Raw genomic sequence first — 11,935 nt, 5'->3', positions numbered from 1 at the left:
AAGGAAGGTCATGAATTCTTAGATAGCATGGACAGTTTCAGATGATTAGATGAGTGCTATTACTATTTGGTATTACCTGAGAAGAGTGTACAATCAGAAAGCGCACTGACTTTTGACTTACAGATGCTTCATTGGTATTGCGATACTCGCCTGGTTGATCGACTGCTGATATTCAAATTTTTGCTATGTGGCACAGAAAAATTATAGAAGTATTCCCCGTGGGATGATCGTGTATGATAGATGTGTTATACATTCGGGCAGTGGAGTTGGGATCATCTATGGTGATTCGTGTGTTCGGAGACTAGGAGTTATCAGAAGCAAATTGTTTCGTGGTTGCAGACGGTAAAAATGTGGCCAAAGTTAGTGAGACGGTGGTACGTGTTATGGTTAAATCCTTGTGGACTGTTGGAGGGCTATTTATCCATTTGGGGATGATCGAAGTTTATTTGGGGCCTATTGGTAGGCCCGAGGCAGATGTGAATTCTACACCGGGTCAGATTTGTTGAGTCGAAACTCTTAATGTTGAGGGATGAGACATTCGGTTAGAGTTGAGCTTGTTCATGTTTTGATATGTTCTATGTGTTACTCTTTTATGTTATGAGGGATGGTGATTCGTTGGCTATATGCAAACATGGTGCGGTTCTATTTGGGCCGTATAGTGGAATGTGAGTGAGATGGTTATTGGGGTGTTGAATGGTTGATTGCACCTTAGTTACGGTTTTTCCAGGCTGTGGTATATTGTGTTATTCGCTTCTCCATTGTTATGGTCATGTGCTTTATGTACTGGATGTCGAATTTTGTGTAGTTGTTGATTTTGAGCATTGTGGCTTGAGGTATTTCATATGGACCAGTGTTTGGATGGATCACACATTGCAGCGAGGCTATGTGGGGATATGATCCTTTGTGTTAGATTCGTGTGTCTTGGTCCCACTATGTGTGATGGGTTAATAGCATTGCGTTGTGGTGGTACTTGTTGAGCTTGCGGGACGACTCTTTCCTTAGAGTCATTTCCCATGATTGAGTACATTTGAATTGTTGCTTATTGGTGCATGGATTGTGTTAATACCCAATTTTGCCCTCATATATTTTTCAAACAATATATATACTTTCAAAATATCATTTTGCATTATTATTTAATTTACAAGATTTACACAAGCACTTATTATAATTTTCCATAATTTTAGAGCTGTTAAATTAATTTTCTTGCATTAATTTACATAAAAAATTCAATAATTACTCTTTTAAATTATTTGTGATGACTTAATCACTTCAAATTATTATTTGCATCCCTAATACATTTTTGAAATATTTTCACTTCATTTTTATATAATTACAATTGTATTTTTAGGCTATTCGCATAAATTTACAATAATATCCTATATTTTGCATTCTTATTGCAATTGACATTTCATTTAGGGTCAAAATAATATTTTACATTTTTTATAGTCTTATATTATTGTTTAAAGTATTAATTTGCATAAGTAGAATTTTTATATATTTATTTAGCTATTTTATTAAATTATTTCCCTTTTAATTTTTATTTAAAAGAGCTGGCCCAATTTCTTAACTAATTTTCGGACCAAAAGGCCCAATACCCTAACCCAATAACCCCTAGCCCACCACCAGCAACCCACCACCCATACCCATTTAATTAACCCGCCCCAATCCCTCTTTAAAATCCTGGCCGTTGATCTCTAAGATCAACGGCCCACAATCAACCTACTCTTTCAAATTACCCCACCCCAAAACCTAATCCCATTTTCCTCTAACCCGCCGCCCTGAAACCCTCCCCCTTCTATGAAGGACCCTGATCGCCACCTTCCTAAAACTCTCCGAATCCATCTCAAACATGGATTCTTTCCACGATCTGCTTACCTTATTTGTATTATCTCGTTACCATTCACCCGTTCGTGGTGTTACTTAGTACTTGCCCGATTTTGGCAAGTACTACCTCTCCGAATCAAGTGTAATCATCCTCAACCTACAAGATTCAGACAAAAATCCGTCTGTATACACTCTCAACAGGATCATGTGGGTTCTATTCACCGAGATTCTTGGCTAATATTTTGACCATTTGCCAACTAGGGTTTGTCCGATTTGTTTTTACTTATTTCTACTCGGAATAGGCTATGCAAGTGACTTTCCTTGTTCCTGCTTAAATTTGACTGATTTTCTTTCCTTATTTGTGTTTAATTGATTGTTTTCCATATTTGTTCTTCCAATTTCTGTCACTATATAAACCCCTCACAAGTCCCCTTCAAGACAGACTTTGAAATCGATTTTCTTCACTAAAAATTGAGGTTTTGCTACTCTCTTGCTTTGTATTTTGTATTGGCCGCTGAAAGCCAAGGCCATTAACACCTTGTTACTTAACTTGTTCTTGGTGCGAGCATTGCCCTGAGTTCATCGAAGTTCTTGGGAACTTTGACGCATTGAGATTCTGGGTTTTTTGTGGAAGTTCATTCTTTAATGTTCTTTCGCTTAACTGGTTAGTTACTAGACTTTGTAATTTCATTCCTATGTATCTATGATTTGCATATGTTTTCACTCCTGAAGTTCGTCAGTTTAATATGTTTTTCTGGGCTGTTTTGTGTGCAATTCTGTTTTCTTTCTTCAATTTTTAGGTCTCTTTAACTTTTAGCTTCAAGAATGCCTAAACCTAGTTCTATTAAGTAGATATTTTCCAAATCTGACTAGTCCATGTGTTAAGAATTACTACTGTTTGGGACCTTTACATTTGTTAGCATCTCTTGGTGTTTAATTTTGCCTTAGGACATCAATCTTGTTATTAGAATATGCTTTGCCAACATAATTTGTGCTCTCTTTCGTTAGATAGTCGATTTTGTTCAAAACCTGAGTATGTACACTCACTATATGGCACAAATCTGTTTCCTATCCTATTCTGAATTGTTGTGATGATATCCTGCCTATATAGCATGTTTGATCCTGTTAGTATTCCCTTTAGCATGTTTAACCCCACCCCACCCCCCCCCCCAATTCACCAGTTGTTGTAATCTACTTTTCTCATGTCTAAATGCTATCATATTGCCAAATTAGCATGACTGTTTCATAATATCAGGACCTATACTTAGCATAATTTGGACCTCTTCCTTTATTATGAATTTGTGTATGCTATTGTCACCAATCCTGCAAACCTGTTCTGCTAATGTATGTCCACTTATGCACTAGGTGTTGAACTTGTTCTTCTGAATCTTTGTTAAGTCTGTTCTAAAGCCCCCTAAGGCCTGTTTGATAATTTGCTCTATGTGCTCAACTTGACTATGTTTGTATCCCCTCAGCTTTGTCTCTCAACCTTGGTTTACTATACTTTACTTGTCATCTATGCTCTCTCTTGAATTCTCATTCTTAGCCGGCTGAAAGCCAAGGCTACCTAGGTTCTATTATTGATCACCCTAGTGTGAGCACTGCTCGGGGTCTAATTGAGACCCTTGTGAACTCTGACACACTAGGGCTTGGTGCTTAGTTATTCCCTAAATCTCAAACTACTCCTATTCATCCTATTCCATCCTATTATTTGTTGTGTACCTAAATTGGCTGATTTAAATAGTGCAACACTTGGTGCTATGGTTGAATAAATTGACTTTGGACTCCTTTATGGATTCTGGGGTTATGTGTTGGATATGGCCCATATTAGAGGTCTGGGTATGCTGTGTGAGAGTTGTTGAAGGCCCAGACAATGCTGGGTATTTCATATTGAGCCTACTGTGGGCCTATTGTCACTGTTGTGTAACATTTGTATTTTTACTCATTATTGGGCCTGTAATAACTTTTGTATAAATAATTTGGGTGTTAGTAAAAAAGAGAAATGGGTAGAATTTAATATTTACATGCAAAATGGGTAGATAACATGCCTATAGGACTTGATAATTTATTTTCTATATGTGTTGTTCGATTACATGTACATTGTAGAAATCAAAACATTAGAAGAAGCACACACACACACACACACACTATCTGCTCGCAAACCCCAAATGCTGCAATTATATTTATTGATGTGTTATTAGAGAACCTGCCTATAGGAATTAGTTTCTCTTCGATGTTTCTATCAATCCTCATCGCCTACTAGAAATCATGCCTATAGGATTGTAATTTTTCTACTTGGCGCTGCTCACCTAGAAATTATGCCTATAGGATTAAGATATGACGATAAAATAAGCTTTAAAGTGTTGTGTGCTCGAGATCATGCCTATAGGAAATAATTGCTCGTTAATTGGTTAATACTAGACTACTCAAACACTATTTCCTGAGCGTCACTGTTAGGAAAACCTGGACAATTCTGGGACTTTTCCCAGTAGATTTTGTTATACTCAACTGCGTAGATCACCTAGGCATAACACATATAGGATTGGTAACTTAAAACCTTCAATAATCAGCTTGTAATACCTGAATAATTCGGTCTATAAGCAATGTCCTGCATCTAAAATTGCCCGCATACTTTGACTCAAAAATCGTCTAGAAAGCATGTCTATAGGTTTAAGATTCTGGATTCTGCAGCTTCCTAATTGACATCTGTGTTTCCGTGCATTCCCTGCTCAAGTGTGGAGGTCAATGTGAGCCCTCAGTTGCTTTTATGTGAAGTCTTTATATGTTTTGTTTGTCACCTAGTTTTGCATTTTTATCATCCTAGATAAGGTCTAGAACCATCCAAATGGAGGTCCAAAACCTCCTGGACCATAGGTATGGGACGGGTAGTACACGCATAGGGCACGAGTTAGAATTCAATTAGAGCGCTTAGGTAAACATATTTAACATAGTAATTGGATAGCAAGAGATGATAGTCTGTGCCCACTGGATAATATGAGTAACACCCTATCTCAAGGGAATTATGAAATATTATTTATGTTGCACGGGGTGATCCTTTAGGCTAAAAAACATAGGACCCCCCTTCCTTTCTTTTCTATTAGAATGAAAAATAGTTGTACCTCCCTATTCAAGATCTCTTTGTAATAAAATTCTTAGATTTTGTACTCTATTTGCTTACTTGATCACATAGACTAATCCATATAATTTAAAAGTTCGGCCGGGACCCACAGTTGTGGACCTCGAGGAGTGCCTAACACATTCTCTTTGAGGTAACTTGAGCCCTTACTAGATCTTTGGTGGCGTTGACCAGTTAAACCGGAGTCATTTGCAAATAGGAGCCCTAACACACCTTAAAAATCATTAGATGGTGACTCACCTCTTTTAATACCTCCTTAAAAGAGCTATCATATGTCGAAACCTGATTCCGCGAGAAAAAGGAGCGCGACAGCATGGCGACTCTGCTCGGGATTTACACTTAGGCTCTTACCATAGCGAATTTGGCTTATATGGATTAGTCTTCTTTGATATAAATGCGCTTCCCTTTCCGTTTTTATTTGCTACTACATGCACATCCCTCTCCCATTTTCCTTTTTACTTGTTTAAATTCGTTGTAATATGCACATCCCTTCCTTACTCCACCTTCCTTTGCTTAAATTGGTTATAACATGCATATCCCTTTCCTATTCACCTTTATTTGCTCTAAACTTCTGTTCATTTGTTTAAAGATTGCTACATCATGTCTCTCCCACCCCTACTCCCTTGCTTACTTTATTACATTCCCTATATTCTATGAACTAACTTCTTCCTTTGTCTTTATTTTTACGTCTTTTATGTTTTACCTTAATAATGTATTTATTGCTTTTACATATTTATCATGAAAATACTTGGCAACGTGTTATTATCTTTGCATAAAGAATGCTCCACATCATATTCCACTCGTGCCCGATTAATAACATAGCGGCACTTGATGAGTGTCCGCGCTCTTCCAAAATTACCCTTTTAAATTGGAAAGGCTTACTTGCGGTAAACTAGTCGATCAACGGTGCAGTCAATGGTCCCATGCCTTTCCCTCTCAAGTTGTCCACTTGAGAGTACTGGTTTAGATCCTTCTAGAAACCTCACTCCAATATCAAATGTGCATGCATTATGTCAAACCTAGTATGGGTTAGAACGTTGTCCACGTGATAATCCACTAAGATAAGCCTTGTCCAAAGTCCGAAGGGATTTCCATAATCCCAATGGACACCATCACGTTATGTGCATTGCTTGGAGAAAACATGCCGGTATGTTGATCATTGATGTGTAAATAGTCTGAACTGGAGGGGGAAAGGGCTAACTCTATTTGTTTGTAGAAAATAAAGCACAAAGTCCCCAGGTTCGGCATGGTTCAAAACATCCCACCTTTGCTGCTTGATTGGTGGAAGAACCTCTCACATAGTGACAAGAATCACGTGAAAAGAGTCCTTGGTAATTTAACTTCCTTATTGGACATTCGGCCAAATAGGGCATTGATTGAGGTTGCCACTATGTTTTGGGATGAGAAATGAGTTGTCTTCCGCTTTGGTGACATAGAAATAACTCCTCTCTTAGAGGAAATAGGAGGCTTCGCTAAGCTACCATGGGATAGTCTGGGTTTACTAGTACCAGAAAATCGCACTCCCTGCGATTTTTTGAAAATGTTCGGTTTCAAGAAAAATGATGAGTTACTCTGTCTGAAGAAGTCATATATCCCATTTGAATTCCTATATGAATGTTATGGGCATAGCAAGTCATATCGCCTTATGTTATGAACACATATACCTATGCATGGTATGAAATTTATATGCATATGCATGACATTATAAAAATGAAATGATTCATAGAGCTATGCAGACGTACATGTCGAGTCTTTTACTCTATGTTTCTCTCATGTCTATTATTCACTTATTTTCATTCCTTACGTACTCGGTAAATTATTTGAACTGACGTCCATTTTTCCTGGGGACGCTGCGTTTCATGCCCGCAAGTCTCGATAGACAGGTCGAGAGTCCTCCAAGTAGGTGATCAGCTCAGCGGAAAATGTGGGTGCACTCCATTTGCTCCGGAGTTGCTTGTTTGGTCAGTATGATTTAGATATGTATTGTTTGGTATGGCAGGGCTCTATCCCGACCTTTATGACATTTATGTATTCTTAGAGGCTTGTAGACAGATGTCATATACGTAAAAGATTGTATGGCCTTGTTGGCCTATGTTCAGTGTACGAGTGGTTATTTTGGTCTTAGAGGCCCATATGCCTTATGTATAAGTTGGTATTACATATTGTATTCCACCTATCTCACGGCAGCCTCTCCGGCTCAGTTATCTATGATGGTATGATACAAAAAGATACGTTATGTTGGTACTCGGTTGAGTATGGTACCGGGTGCCCATCGCGGCTCATCGGTTTGGGTCGTGACAAAAGTGGTATCAGAGCAGTTCTGTCCTAGGGAGTCTAACAGCCGTGTCTAGTAGAGTCTTGTTTATGGGTGTGTCGTGCACCACACTTATAAGCAGGAGGCTACATGGCATTTAGGACTGTCACTCTTTCTTCTTACTCTAAATCGAGTGGTAGAGCTTAGTTGTAAGAACTCAACTTCCTAAACTCTATCTTATTCATAATACGACGATGCCTACATCCAGAAAGACGGTTGGTAAGAGGTATAGCTGTGGAAGAATTGAGTCAGAGGAGCTCGATTTTTGCATCATGCTTATGATGGATAAATATGAGATATTCAGCAGATCATGTGTGTACTAACATTTGTAAGCTTCTAGAAAAGGAGCCCTAAGGCATGAATATTTGTCCAACCATATGGTAAAAAGTAACGAGATATTCAGAAGGTAGATACAAGCTTCAACAAGTAAAAGAAGCAAGATGAAAAAGGGTACGAGGTACCCAGCTCATGAAGATTATCATTATTTACCATTCAGGAAGGGAGATATAAGCATTTTGAGTTACCTTCAATTGTAACAGAGGTATGTACAATTGGCCACACCCATCTCATTTATGCCCTATGGAAGCTAACATAAGTAGTATAAGAGAAGGACGGATATCAGAATCCGGATGGGGTTAGAGTATCCCAAAATGGTGAATGGATTATTTGTGTTAGTTGAGATTTCCGAAGGATATTGCAAATGTGGTAATAGATCTCCTTGTAAGACACCCAGATGGTGCACTCTAAAATAGTATAGCTAGATATGAGTACTACAAAGATAGGCATTGGAATCCTGAAGGGATAAATATTATCTTAGTGTGGCTCCCATCCCTAGTAAAGGAAGAATGTTAGGCAACCCGAAGAGCCAACAGATGAAGCAAGGGGAGCTAAAAGCAAAAGAATGTCTTGTTAAAGTTTTCAGAATAAAGTGATAGACAGAAATATTAGCAGGGAAATAAGACGAGAGATAACGAAGCATTATGAGTAAGATGTGATGCATGAATGACAACAGTAGAAAAAAATGATAGTATTACAGAGTCTATAGTCAAGTGAAAGAAAAGACAAGAGGTGATAGGCCTTGAGATAGCAAAATAGTATAGGCCATAAAGTCATACCCTCATTTCGAGAAATAAGTTCGTGACTGCAATGCAACTACAGAAGGAAAAGCTAGACCCAGAATAATAGAAATTGGTATGGGCTGGTGAACAAGATAAACTAAACATGAATTAGGGACTGGGTGATTTCATAATGCTCGGCATCATGGGAATTTCAGATTGCGTTCCGGCGATAACGGAATGGACAACAGAAGAAGATTCATGAGAAATTCAGAGAATGGTCATCCAGGAAGATGCTTTCCTAAAGCAAGCAATGTGAGAAAAGTTAAGCTTAAGGTACTGTATGTGCCAGTTATACTAAGTGTCACCCTCGCGAATAAGGAATTTTATTATTCTTGATACAGAAGGATTGCCGCAAGGCGAGTAAGGGTCATCGATGAATTAAAAAGACGCCAAAGATGAAGAGGTAAAATATCTATAGGTAGATCCTTGTGGATCCAACTCCTAGTACTCCCCTAAAGGGGGAATATGGAGTGATGTGGCATTAAGTCAGAATTAAGTGGTTCTAGTAAATATGGATTAATAAAGGAAAAATGTGATAAGAATGAGAAAGGGATAAGATTGCACTTATTCAAATCCTACAGATATGCTACAATTCCAGAACATTATGCAAACACGACGTTAAGGAGAGGAGGTAAGGGTTCCTGCCTGAGATGTTATTGATAAATAAGGAGCCAGTGCGGGACGTAAGTAAGATAAAGGAAATGACCCATGAAAGATTACGCAGGATATTGATATGAGAATGAGACAATGAGCAGTTAGTAGTTGATTTAGGAAGACCCTAGTTATGGCTAGACAAGATGATACAGACGAAGTAGCGGATCGTGCAAGATAAACATAGTAATCTCCAACATAGTGAATTCAGCCTAGGACAAGGTAATCCTTGAGAACTATTCAGATAGGAGTTGGGGTAGTTAAAGGTATGTATGAGCGTTACGAAAATAAAAGAGAGTTCCACTAGGAAGACAGTCAAAACTTCATTTCACAAGCAACCGTACGAGCATATGAGTGTGGAGGTAAGTAACTAAGGATAATTAAAAGTGAGCACGAACAAAACAAATTCTATCGGGAATACGATGTAATAAGCTCGCAACTTTACAAGGTTCAGAGGGTCCTCCCTAAGTACTACAATGAAAGACTAGCTGAGAAAATAAGAAAAGAAGTCTTCAATCTAAGCACATTGACCTAAAGAGGAAATTGTCTCATAACAATAGTTTCACAACCACATTGTATGCACTCCATAAGAAAGTGGCACCCATCGTGGCTAAGGAATGGAAAGAAAAATCAAAAGTAATATTCGAGACCATATGAGTTGCACGAAAATTTTGGCATACGTGGGAACTAAGATAAGCTAAGTATGAATGCAACAAGTGGAAAAACAAAACGACTAGGAAAAGTAATTGCTTGTATTTAAAGAAAGTTGAGAAGGAACGAAAGGAATTATTCGATCAATGATCCAGAGTTAGTTGCGTTATGAACGCACCTAAGAGTTCGGAGTTTTATATATGCAGCATATATATTGACAATCATACAGGCGTAGAAGACTCCGGTATAAGTTAAAAGAAAGAATTGAGCCCCGGGCATAGACAAAGGATTGAATTGTTAGAAGATTGAATCATGGATATTCCATAGCGCCCATGAAAGGCTAAAGTAATAACAAATACCAGGAGCCACAGATCGGAAGATAGCTTAAGCTAACACGAAGGTTGATCATAAGGAAGAGGAAACTAAAGAGTTATATCAACTAAGTAAATTAGGAGTCTGATTATTGGACCCTGAAAATTATAGACTTCATGATTGAGAACATTGCATGATCATTCTTAATATTAGAGGTATAAGAGAGATGGTACAGTAGCCATATTTTATAATGGTCTATGATAAAGTCAGTTAGAAGAGTACCAGCCTCAAAAGAAGTCAATATGAAGCTCCCACCGGAGTGTGTATGCACCAGAGGTGCAAGTATTATAATAGAGCTTCAAGTCGCGGATGTGAATTATACCTATGTGGAAGGGAGGTCATGAAAGAGATAGAAGATGTGATGTGAGATTTTAAGGTAAGTAAGGTAAAGATGAATAACGTACGAGATACTCAAATGTAGAAGATCGTGAATAGTCCATACTTTGGATAGAAGGCTAGAAGCACTGGGATTCAGTATCCAAGAATGGTAGCGGCATTGTCAGTGGCGTATCTTCCAGCCTATGGGTTCTAGGTATCGAGAGGCCTAGTCAAGATAGTAAATAAGAGTTAGAGACGATTTGATGTCTCGCTTGATGTTCCAAAATAACATAATGAAATCTGTGGTGCAAGCGATTTGAAGGAAGGTTGCGAGTAGTATAAATGAATATGTGTAGGTCGCAAGCTAAAGTATGGTAAAGCGACAAGGTTCTAGGAAGACAGGAGTAAGGATAAGAAAGGGCGAGTGAGAAGGTAACAAGAATGGATAAGTCCTCAGGATTAAGCCCATGAAAACAAGAAGAGCTGATGGTTTCTCTAAGTTATACCAAGCTTAGTATAGCCTGAATGAACTCAAAGGAGTCTAAGACTAGTAGCATTTAGAAGAGATGGAATGCTACCTTGGTAATAGAATGGGGGTGTAATTGTGATAAATAAAGGGATTTCAAGAATTGTACAGGATTAAAATACCCACGTAAGTGAATCACATTGGGATGCTATAAAATACGGTTATTGAAGTACAGTATCACCGCTAAGTAGATCAGGAAAATCACTTCAAATATTCCTCGATGCAACGTAAGCCCTAGTGGCAAGGTATTACGTAAGAAGTTTCAAGTTGTCAGTGGTATATTGTAAATCAATATTGAGGTGAATCAACAATGGATGACAAAAGTCACAAAGTATGAGATGAGATTAGGCCATCATCCTTGAGATTAACAGTAGTGAAGAAGCATTAAAAGACTTATTTTTATGCATATGGGATAAGCAACAAAAGTAACCTGGAGTTTGATAGCAGACCTCAGTAACGATAAATCGAGGTAAGAGTTATGGTATAGTATGACCTACCTAGATGCAGTAAAGTCATACTGATGAATAACCAAGTCTATGAAATAAGATATAACAATATTCGTAAGTTCAACAAAGTACCGAGCGAAGAACTTTAGTATACCTATAGATGCCCAGAGGGACATCTTATTAAGCTCTGTATATGTTTACCAAGTGAGGCCTAGAGATTGGCTAAACACTGGAGGAAAGAGGAGAGAAGCGTCACATAGGCGCGCATACAAAGTTAGAGTCATACTGGCTGCATGAAAGAAGGTAGCAGCAGTTACGAGATTGGAAGAATTCCAACCACAGACCGTGTTGTGACAAAGAGGCCTAAAAGGGGGAATGCCCTGTCCTTTGGATTTATTCAAAGAACAGTTGCCTAAATGGCAAGAAGGGTAAAAAGTATTTGCAAGATCTATGGGTTATGAAAACGATAAGTGCATCAGTCAACATTCGAGGAAGAATGTTCCAAAGGGGGGAATATTGCTACACCCCAGATTTTCGTACATAAAAGTATGCCATAAGTAAATTGATATAAGCTCGGAA

This window comes from Nicotiana tomentosiformis, chromosome 12 (assembly GCF_000390325.3).
Source record: "Nicotiana tomentosiformis chromosome 12, ASM39032v3, whole genome shotgun sequence".
In the NCBI taxonomy this organism is placed as follows: domain Eukaryota; kingdom Viridiplantae; phylum Streptophyta; class Magnoliopsida; order Solanales; family Solanaceae; genus Nicotiana; species Nicotiana tomentosiformis.
This window is presented reverse-complemented; position numbering follows the sequence as displayed.